The sequence below is a fragment of the Labeo rohita genome, unplaced genomic scaffold, assembly GCF_022985175.1.
Source record: "Labeo rohita strain BAU-BD-2019 unplaced genomic scaffold, IGBB_LRoh.1.0 scaffold_234, whole genome shotgun sequence".
Lineage (NCBI taxonomy): Eukaryota > Metazoa > Chordata > Actinopteri > Cypriniformes > Cyprinidae > Labeo > Labeo rohita.
The window spans coordinates 89589-100935 of NW_026128594.1; positions in this window are offsets into that span (position 1 = coordinate 89589).

Genomic DNA, 11347 nt, shown 5'->3' on the forward strand with positions numbered 1-11347 from the left:
AGAAAGCCAAGTGATGTTTGGGTGAATCAGTATAATAAAGATCTTTTGCGATGCTGGAATGCAAACATGGACATACAGTTTGTTGTTGATGCTTACTCTTGCATAGTGTATATAGTTTCCTACATTTCAAAAGCAGAGAGAGAAATGGGATTGCTGCTCGCAAATGCACAGAAAGAAGCACACAACCAAGGCAATATGGATGCAAAACAAGCTTTAAGAAAACTGGGAAGTGTTTTTCTTCACAGCAGAGAGGTCTCAGCTCAAGAGAGTGTTTATCGTTTGACTAATATGAAACTAAAAGAAGGAACAAGAAAAGTGGTTTTTATTCCAACTGGTATTAATACAGTAAAAATGAGTTTACCTTTAAATATCATAAATAAAAAAGCAGAAAATGGAGAAGCTGACGATGATGAAATATGGATGAAAAGCATCACAGATAGATACAGAGCCCGTCCAAAAACGAAAGAATTTAAAGAAATGTGTTTAGCATCGTTTGCATCAGAATACAGAGTTCTGTCCAAATCTGAAAAGTCTTGCTCAGACAGAGTCAAACTGGAAAATGACATGGGGTTTGTGAGAAAAAGAACTCGTACAGATTTTGCAGTTGTACGATATGCACGTTTTTCACCCACTAAAAATCCTGAAAATTACTATCAAAGTATTTTGGAATTATTTTTGCCTCATTTTTTGCCAAGCCAACTGAAACCACCTAATTTCAGTTCATATCAGGATTTTTATGAGACTGGATTTGTAACATTGTATGATGATGAGCTTGAGTCAGTGAAAATCATAGTGGACACAAACAGGGCAAAATTTGAAAAAGAAGCAGACACTATACAAAGAGCTCAAGATGACTTAGAACAACATGGACCAATGGAAGATGCTTGGGCCCAAATTTGTCCAGAAGCAGAACTTGAGCGTTTGGAATGTCTGGATATTAGAAAAAAACAACCAATAGAAACAGAGGAAGGAGATGATGTCATACCAGATCTATTACCAAATGTTAGTGATTTCAAATTAGAAAAGAATCCATGTGCTATGACAAAGAAAGATGCGATGGGTTTGCTGCGGTCTTTGAATGACAAACAGTCACAAATCTTTTATAAAGTGCGACAGTGGTGTCTAGCAAAAGTACAAGGTGAAAACCCAGATCCATTTCATGTGTTCATATCCGGTCCTGGAGGTGTTGGAAAGTCAGTCTTGATTAAAGCTATGTATTATGAAACCTCTCGCATTCTGTCAAAGTTATCAGAAAATCCAGACGAGACACATGTGCTATTAACAGCTCCGACTGGTGTTAGTGCGTTTAACATAGGTGCTCAAACAATACATTCTGCTTTCTCTATTGGAACAAATGCTGCATTGCCATATCAGCCACTTGGAGATGAAAAAATTAATTCCTTAAGAGCCAAGTTTGGAAAACTGCAAATACTAATAATTGATGAAATTTCAATGGTTGATCATAAACTTTTGGCATACATCCATGGCAGATTGAGACAAATCAAACAGACAGGAGATTATTCAGCATTTGGAAAAGTCTCAGTAATAGCAGTTGGAGATTTTTATCAACTTTCTCCTGTCAAAGGAAAACCTTTATATAGTGAACCAGTGAACAGTGTGAATCTTTGGGAAACTCACTTTAGTTTCATTGAACTTACAGAGATTATGAGGCAGAAGGACAAAGAATTTGCTGAATTACTAAATCGTTTAAGGCTACGTAAAAAGGATGAACCAATGCTTGAAGATGACATTGCTATGCTTAAAAAATGTGAAACAGGTGATGGTGATGATAGTACAGATATCCACATTTATGCAACCAACAGTGAAGTTGATGTGCACAACATACATATGCTTCATAAATTATGCTCTGACACAGTTACTGTGAAAGCACAAGACTTTGAGAGAAATGCTAAAACTGGCCGAATGGAAGAAAAAGATGGGCATCATTTCAGAGTTCATAACAGCTGTTTAGAAAAATCCCTTGAATTAGCTGTTGATGCTCGAATAATGCTACTGAAAAATATTAATGTTTCAGATGGTCTTGTGAATGGAATTTGTGGGACAATTAAAGAATTTTCTTATGATGATAATGAAACATTTCCATCAAAAATATATATTGAATTTGACAATGAACAAGTGGGTAAAGAAGCAAGAGCTAAGCATCCATGTTTAAAACCTGGATTGGAGAAAGCAACACCTATTGAACCTGAAGAAGACAAAGTAACAAGTGATGGTGGTGTCAGAAGACAGTTTCCTATCAGATTAGCTTGGGCTTGCACAGTTCATAAAGTACAAGGCCTAACGGTGGACAAAGCTGTTGTTTCACTGAAAAAGATATTTGCTGCAGGACAAGCATATGTAGCATTGAGTCGAGTGACCTCTCTTGATGGACTCATCATTGAAGATTTCAATGAAAAGGTTATTTTTGCGAAAGATAACATTGAGCAAGCATTACAGAATATGCCTCCTTTCATTGTTCCATGTGAAACAACAGAAAACTTCAAATTCAAAATGATGTTACATAATGTTGAAGGACTGATCCCACATATATTAGATATTCGCCAAGATAAGAGGTATTTTGAAGGAGATGTGATATGTGTAACAGAGACATGGTTAAAACCAAACTATCTGGAGAATGCTGTTAGTCTTCCTGGCTATGTTTTCAATGACAAACCACGCAGTGCTGCATATGACACAACTCAGGATGTTTTTGCTAAACTAAAAGAGGAAGATCATGGTGGTGTTGGCATATATCACAAGGAAAATGTCCAAGTTGCTTTATTGGACATACCATGCAATAACCTTGAATATCTAATGTGCAGTATAGAACAGTTAAACACAACTGTGGCAGTTGTATACAGACCACCATCATATAACATACCATTATTTAGAGACAACTTGATTAACCTAATTAATGAAATGAACTGCTTACCAGGTGGAAAAATAATTTTGGGAGATTTCAATGAAAACCTTTTTAATAAATCAAGTGTTCTTGATGAAATGCAACATTTTGGTTTCACACAAATTGTTGGAAAAGCAACTACTGAACATGGCACACTAATTGATCATGTATATGTAAAGATTTGGACTTGAATGAAATAGAGATTGATATCATGCCAACATATTTTAGCTGTCATGAATGCATTGTGCTGAAATGGTTATCATAATCAGAGCTGTATTTATATGTCACACAATGGAATGAAAAACTGGTTTGTGTGATGAATAAATGTGCTACTGTAGTGTTATGTAATCAACTCGTCCGACTAGATGGGGGGAGGGGGATACAGAGGTGAATTTTAAGTGTGGACGGCCTCTGTGGGAATACATGCTGCCTTCACATGCTATCGGAATCAGTGCAGTGTCTTTAAAGCAGCAGTTATTAATCCTGGGGCCTTATTTATAAAATATTGTAGACAAATCATCCTAAAATGAGCATATGATCAATTGTCAAATACTTATACATATGTACAAAAGATACAAATATGTATGTCTTTTAAATGTGAAATTTATTAACTGCAGATGATGTTGAACTTGCATGCAAATGTATAGTTTCAATTCTCTGCCTTAAATTATTAACAGTAATTATCCATGTTCTTTCATTTACCCTGCTGTACTTAAACAAGAAAAAGTGTGTACATCTCTTCAGACTTTGACATGACAATAAGTTGTCTTGCTTGTCAAAGACAGTTTTTACAAAGTCTTTTACAAAGGAGAAAAACTTTGTACTGCTCAGTTACACAGTTTGTGTGCAAATGTGGAAATTTAACAGTGAAGTTTGCTTTTAGAAATCCTAAGTTTTGAGTAGAAAGTGGTATATGCCTCTTTCCAGGGTGCATTTGTATGTACACCATGGTTGAAAATGAGGCCCCAGGTCCTTGTGCTGCACTGCTGTACACATGTTGTACGTTTGCCTTGTTTAAGACACCCCATTTAAAATCACAAGCTTGTTAGAAAAGATCTGCATGAATGAACTGTGTTTTAACTCACATGGTTTCTACACAGTGTTCACTGGTCTCAACTTCCAGCACAGAGGAAATCTAGGGTACACAATAAAGAACTGCTGCTTTAAGACACTGGTCTCAAACTAAGTAACTAGTTTTACTACTAGCTCTACTTAAGGCTTTCTCATTCACCTGTGATGGCAACTAACTGGTATCTGATTCACCTCTGTGTTTATCCTCTTTTATTTGTAATGAAGAATTGCCATTTTTATTGTATTGAGGTGCCCATTTAATGCTAATGTAATTCTAACTACATAGCAATCCTATAGAAGAACCATTCAGTCAAAAGTTATTTAAACAACCATAAGTTGCTTACCTTTTAATGATCTGAAGAAACTTTTTGCAGCACAAAGAACCTTTGCTGAAACAGACAGGTTCTGTAGATGTCAAAGGTTGTTTATGGAACCATTTAGACAAAAAGGTTATTTTATGGCATTGTGAAGCACCTTTATTTTTAACAGTATAGGCAAAAATTAACTTGTCTTTTAATGTAATAAAATACAATAAAATACAAAATATGACAATCATAATTTTGTCTTCAGAACTGGGACGTAGGACATTTCTGATAGCATGTGAAGGCAGCATGTAACAATAGGCAATTACTGGGTGTTAAGGCCATAAACATTTTCATGTTGAAATTGAAATTACAATATTTAGCTATGTTAATATAAGTTGTTAATAACATGTTATGTATATTTATATATCTTTTAAAAATAAATAGTTGCATTAATACAATGGCCTTAACACCCATCCAATTTTTCTAAACTACTTTTTGTTATAGTACTTGTTATTCATTCATTCATTCATTCATTCATTCATTCATTCATTCATTCATTCATTCATTTGTTCATTCATTCATTTATTCATTCATTCATTCATTTTTTTTTTTTTTGTTTGTTTCATGTATTTTTGTTTTTTAAAATTGTGTATGTAGTCTGCTTTTATCATGAATATATATGCAGACATGATTATACTGTTTCCACTAATGAGATTGTTAATCACAAGTTTATGTGCAGAACATGGAACTATTTTCAGCAGAATGATAAAAATATGATACATGAAGCAGAATGCAAGAAGAAAAGTTCAGTTTGAGAAATATTGGACTATCTTTGCTTCTTCATCCTCATCAACACTCATCAAAAGAAGTAAGATGGTTTTTATCTTTTAACATATTGATAAGTTGTATTATATTGATGTAACATAAAAAAAACATTTAAAATGTTGTATAATTTTAATGTTGATATTAGAAATACATTATTAAAACTGATTAGATATAGTATTTGAGTGTTTACTGACTGAATTACTTATTTTGTATGAAGCTTTGTTAAAAATAAATAATTTCCTAATCAAAGTCTCATCATCTACAGGAACACCACAGCATGTTTGCAATGATGACAACATTCCACTGCACGTGCTTTCATGGTTGATTGGAAAAAAAAAAAAAAAAAAAAAAACACAAATAGGTTTGACCGCAGACAACTTTTGCTACATCACTGACTCCATGGACATCCTGGACAGTTGACTCAAGGCAAGTTGATTTCATGGATTCAAGCTGTAGATATCAAATATTTACTATCATCTATATGCCTTGTTTCAACAACAATTAACATTCATGGAATGGGACTACATTTTTCCTCTGTCCAATTTTATGACTTTGCACTGGCTGGAGGTTGATTTTTCTGTTCTTGGATCTCATCAATGGAAAACAACATGTTCCATTGTTCTCAATATTGTGAAATGTTAGTCTTTTTGATGGTCTTTGTTAAAACACAAGTTTGTCTGAGTATTGCTCATCAGTCTATAGCTGTACTTAGTAGGCCTTGAAGTACATGTGACATCATCATATTAAGTCACTCTGCTCAACTACAAAGGTCAGATACTTCAATTGTCTTCTGTCATTTAGTTAAGACTGTATTCTCCAGAGTTCCTGTCTACTTCATATGTCCAGTGTTTGTCCACAATTCCACACCTTTCTGCAGGAATCAAATGAGTGCTGTGCACATCCTGAATGTGTTTTAACCCGAAATTAAGGTTGACAGTTTTATGTGGCCACAGGAGAGCAGCACACTATTTTGACATACTGTTTCCTTGTGAAGCTGCTTTAAGACAATCTGCATTGCAATTACTGCAGTGTTGAGCCAGGCTCTAAGCTTGGTCTTGCTACAGACTTTTCCCAGAAACCATCCCATGCCCTACAGTCCTTGGATCACTCACCTATCAGCACCCTCTTAATTCCCTGAGTAACCAGTACTGGTCTGGAGAAACCCTCCTGTGACAACACTGTGTTTGCTTACCTTCCCAATACTAACCATATATCAATGGCAACTACCCGTTTGTCTGGTAGTTCTCTTAAGGTGTGGATGCACCTTTATAAATACTGTACATACAATTCTGCTTACAAGAAAAAAAAAAGGTACATAGGCTAATGCATTGACAATAACCTGACAACTAACACTAAGACAAAAATAATTTCATGATCACTTTCATATATATAAACAATACATTTGGATACTATGCAGTTTTTGCTTTTTAAGTCTTCATTTCTCAGAAAATCTCACATGAACAAACTCAAATTCAGTTGGAAAAACTATTCAACAGTGATTTCACATCCTGAGGAGTTTTAGAAACACTGAACTCAGCACTTCAAAGTTGAAGAATGTTCTTACTTAACTCAAAAGCTTATGAATAGGCTCTGCAAAGACTCTTAAAAACTACAGACAAAATTTTCTACACCTATGTAACGCCAAGCCAGCAGAGGGAGCCCTGACCCATGAACTTGTGTAGGTCACTTTTTGGACTGCTCTCTCTGGTATTTGGACTCTGCCTGTTTATGTGGATTACGCTTTTGTTTTGCCTTCGGTACACTGTCTGTTTCGATACTGACCCTGCCCGTCTGACTACGATCTGTAAAATAAAGGTCGCATTTGGATATTACACGCTTCCTACGAGTCCGCGTTACAGAATACTTTGCCTCCCAAAAATCCAGCGGCTTTCAGAAAATACAGATCGAATCATGGATCCAGCATCACAACTCTTCCGCCTCCGCCAAGGTAACCAACCCATTCAGGATTATGTCACTAATTTTTGTGAACTCTGTCACTTAGTAGACTTTAATGACATTGCCCTAAAAGACATCTTTCATCATGGACTAAAGGATTCACTTAATTATCTTATGCCTCGCCATACCCCTCACTGGACTCTAGAACAATACATTGAGTTTGCATTCCGGTTGGCTTGTTCACCATTTACTGTGGGGGTAGCTGATGAGGAACCTTGCTATCCCCCACTATCTGCCAAGCCTGGTAATTTTTCTGTCATGTCAGGAATCATTCAAGTCACGTCAGAGCCCTTTCACGCCATGCCTGCCAAGCCAGAGCCTGTTCACATCATGTCTGCCAAGCCACAGCCTGCACTCATCGAGTCTACTAAGCCAGAACCATGTCATGCCAAGTCTGCCAAGCCAAAACCTGCTCATGCCATGCCTGCCCATCCAGAGTCTGCATCATGCCTGCCTCCGCCCTCCTACAACCAGCTCACAAGATGGCCGCCATCCCAGAGCCAGTCCACAAGATGGCCGCCATCCCAGAGCCAGCCCACAAGATGGCCACCATCCCCAAGTCTGTTCACAAGATGGCCATCATCCCCAAGCCTGTTCACAAGATGGCCACCATCACCAAGCCTGTTCACAAGATGGCTGCCCCGTCTGAGTCCCTAGACAAGATAGCTGCCACGCCTGAGCCTCATCAAGCCAAAATCATCTCATCCGCGTCTCATCCCATCATCTCTGCCACACCCAAGGCAAATCAAGTGATGCCTGATTCTCCAGTATCAAGTCAAGCTTCAAAGTCAAGTCAAGTTGCAGCTGCATTCCTGAGTTAAGTCAAGTTTCCAAGTCAAGTCAAGTTGCAGCTGCTGTTTCCATGAGCCAAGCCAAGTCAAGCTGTTCTCCATGAGTCCAGTTTCTCCAAGAGCCAACAGCTGTTCTCCCATGAGTCAAGCCAAGACACAGCTGTTGTTCTCCATGAGTCAAGCCAAGATACAGCTGTTGTTCTCCATGAGTCAAGCCAAGACACAGCTGTCCTCCATGAGTCAAGCCAAGAGACAGCTGTTCTCCATGAGTCAAGCCAAGATACAGCTGTTCTCCATGAGTCAAGCCAAGATACAGCTGTTCTCCATGAGTCAAGTCAAGTCACAGCTGTTCTCCATGAGTCAAGCCAAGATACAGCTGTTCTCCATGAGTCAAGCCAAGACACAGCTGTCCTCCAAGCCAAGATACAGCTGTTCTCCATGAGTCGAGTCAAGACACAGCTGTTGTCCATGAGTCAAGCCCACAGCTGTGTTCTCCATGAGTCAAGCCAAGATACAGCTATCGTCCTCCATGACACAAGCCAATATACAGCTGTTCCCCATGAATAAAGTCATGTCACAGCTGTTGTTCCTGAATCAAGTCAAGAAACTGCTGTCCTGACAGAACCTAACCAGGTCCCCTCTGACCTTCCCAAATCATCACATCAGCTGTCCTCAGCCTGAACCCCCAGAGCCCATGCTCCCAAGCCACAAGTCCAGAGCCCACGCTCCCAAGCAACAGACACCCACAGAGCCCACTGTGCTCTAGAGACCTTATCTGTTCACGAGTCTGCCCCAGAGGTCTTGCCTAACTGCGAGTCTGCCCCAGAGGCCTCATCTGACCTCAAGTCTGCTCCAGAGGCCTCGTCTGTCCACCCGGAGGCCTCATCTGTCCACGAATCTGGTTCAGAGGCCTCGTCTGTCCATGAGTCTGGTCCAGAGGCCTTGTCTGCCCACGAGTCTGGTCCAGAGGCCTTGTCCGTCCACGAATCTGCCCCAGAGGCCTCATTTGACCACAAGTCTGCTCCTGAGGCTTCATCTGTCCATGAGTTCGCGCCTATACCTCCTGAGGTGTCAGCTCCTGCTGTAGAACCTCCTAAGGAGGTGGCATCCATTTATGAACTCACTGCCACGTCTGCCCAAGCATCTATGCCCATGCCTCCAGAGGTGTCAACATGTGCTGTAGACCCTCCCATGAGGGCGACGTCCTCCCATAAACACTCTGCCTGTCGTGTCACAGCTAAGAAGGCCTATCATAAACTCTCTACCTGTCATGCCACGACCAAGGAAATCATCAGTGAAAACACTGCTCTACTATGGATGTCACTAGTTCCACTTTGGATATCTCTGCTTCTGCCTGCTCTGCCTGCCCTGCAATGGCCTCCCTTTATGGCCACCAAACAGGAAGTTACCAACGAGGCAGCAGAGGGAGCAGCAACAGTCAGTTCATGGGTCAGGGCTCCCTCTGCTGGCTTGGCGTTACAACCTACTTACTGTAGAAAGCATCTTAATATTTAATGGCTGCCAAAAAATATGCAATAAAGGAGTCATATCATACAGTAAATCATTTAATAAAACCTCTTCCTTTATAGAAGAGATACAGGTCTGGCTAAAGAAGGAGAAGAAAACTAATGACTACTTTTAATTGTAAACCCAATATTACTGTGATGTCTGCAAATATATTATTCTGTATTCATTTGTTTTTTTCACTCTGCAAATTTATTTATTTTTTTGTATGTGAGTGACTTCATACATGAAATTGAAACAGTAGGCTTGTTTAATCAGACGTTTAGTCTTCAAAGTTTAAATGCAACAATAGTTCATGTGAAATGCTTGCCTAAAATGAAGAGAGAAAAAAGTAAACTTGAATGAATGAATGAATTACATTTTTGTTTTTTTTTTTTTTGTTTGTTTGTTTGTTTTTTGTGTAGGTGGGAGTTAAGATGAAAAAACACATCTTTATATTATTTATTTACTACTGTATTTTCCAATTATTTTTATGCTTTTAGGGTTTTGAAATTGAATTTACAATATTTCTCAATATAATGTATAGAAACAAATGAAGTTTAATGAATGAATGAATGAATGAATTTTATTTGTTTCTTTGTTTTTTAAGGTTTTGGACTTAATCTTTTATTTAAATTTATGTCAACATTTTGCAATTTGAAATGTTTTCCCATACTACAGAACTATTATTTATAATTGATTCTTATGATATTTAATTTATCATGTGTCAATTTTCATGTCAAAGTGTCATAGTTTTCTAGGATCTACTAACAAAAGACTTTTCATATATGCAAATAATTAAATGAATAATTATTTGTTTGTTACTAGTGCATATATTTCACTTTAATATTTATTATGCTATCTTTTGTACTAAATATATAACTGTATCAGTAAAAATATTTAATTTCCATGTAATACTTTAAGTTGTCATTTTCTGTATGTGTGTCTCTCTGTTTTTCTTTTTTGAATTTACAACATTTTAATGTATGAAAATAACTTAAATTTAATGGCTGAAAATTTCTTAATAATGTGTTATTTAAAGTTTTAAAGTTTCAATTAAAGTTTTATATAATAGAGTTGTAATCAAAATTATTTTGAATATTATTTAAATAATACTGTCTGTGTGTTTTAATGTCAGTAAAGTTTAATGAAACTGAATAAAGCATCTAAACTAATAAATATAAGAGTTTGTAAGTAATATAGAAATTATTTATTGAGAATAACATGTTAAAATATGTATTGAATTGAATTGACTTCACTTGAATGTTATTAAAATGTGCCTTTGATATTCATTTCATTTGTTTGTTTTTGTGAAAATGTTATTTTAAATAAATCTTTTGATATTATTTCATTTTTTTAGATGTACTTCTTTACAACAAATTTAACAAATCAATAAAGATAGTATACATACACCTAAAAATTAATACTAGCACTTAACTATTGTATTTTCCCTCATTTACTTAAACATCCATAATAATAAAAAGAAGAAAAAGAAGAGACATTGTTAAGTGCAGTTTGTTAACTCAGACTTCTCACACTAGTTGTGTACTGTTGCCATCTTGTTGGTCTAAGAATATATTGCAGTTGTCCTGTTTATAATAACAATTTTATGTTTACATTTAATCAATATAGCTACAACCAGCAATTACTAGGGTTCAAGCACTTAAACACCTTTAAAGCCATATAGTCAACCTCCAAATTTAGCTGAAAGTAAAACTTATCCAAAATGGAGAACAGGCACAAACACAATGGTAGGCAAAAAAGCAGTAGCTGATGTAAAAGTATGCATGAAATCTAAATATCTAAAAAAGACTTTGTGAAATTTACCTGGATGAAGCACTATTTCTCATGAAATTCATGCATACGTAAACTTAAGTATCGTTTGAATATGAGTACTTGCCTACTATATAGTAGGTGAAATGGATATGTGGACATGTGGGAAGAGCAGTATGTCTAACTAGGAAACTTACATATGTTAATTCAGATGTCTTGTG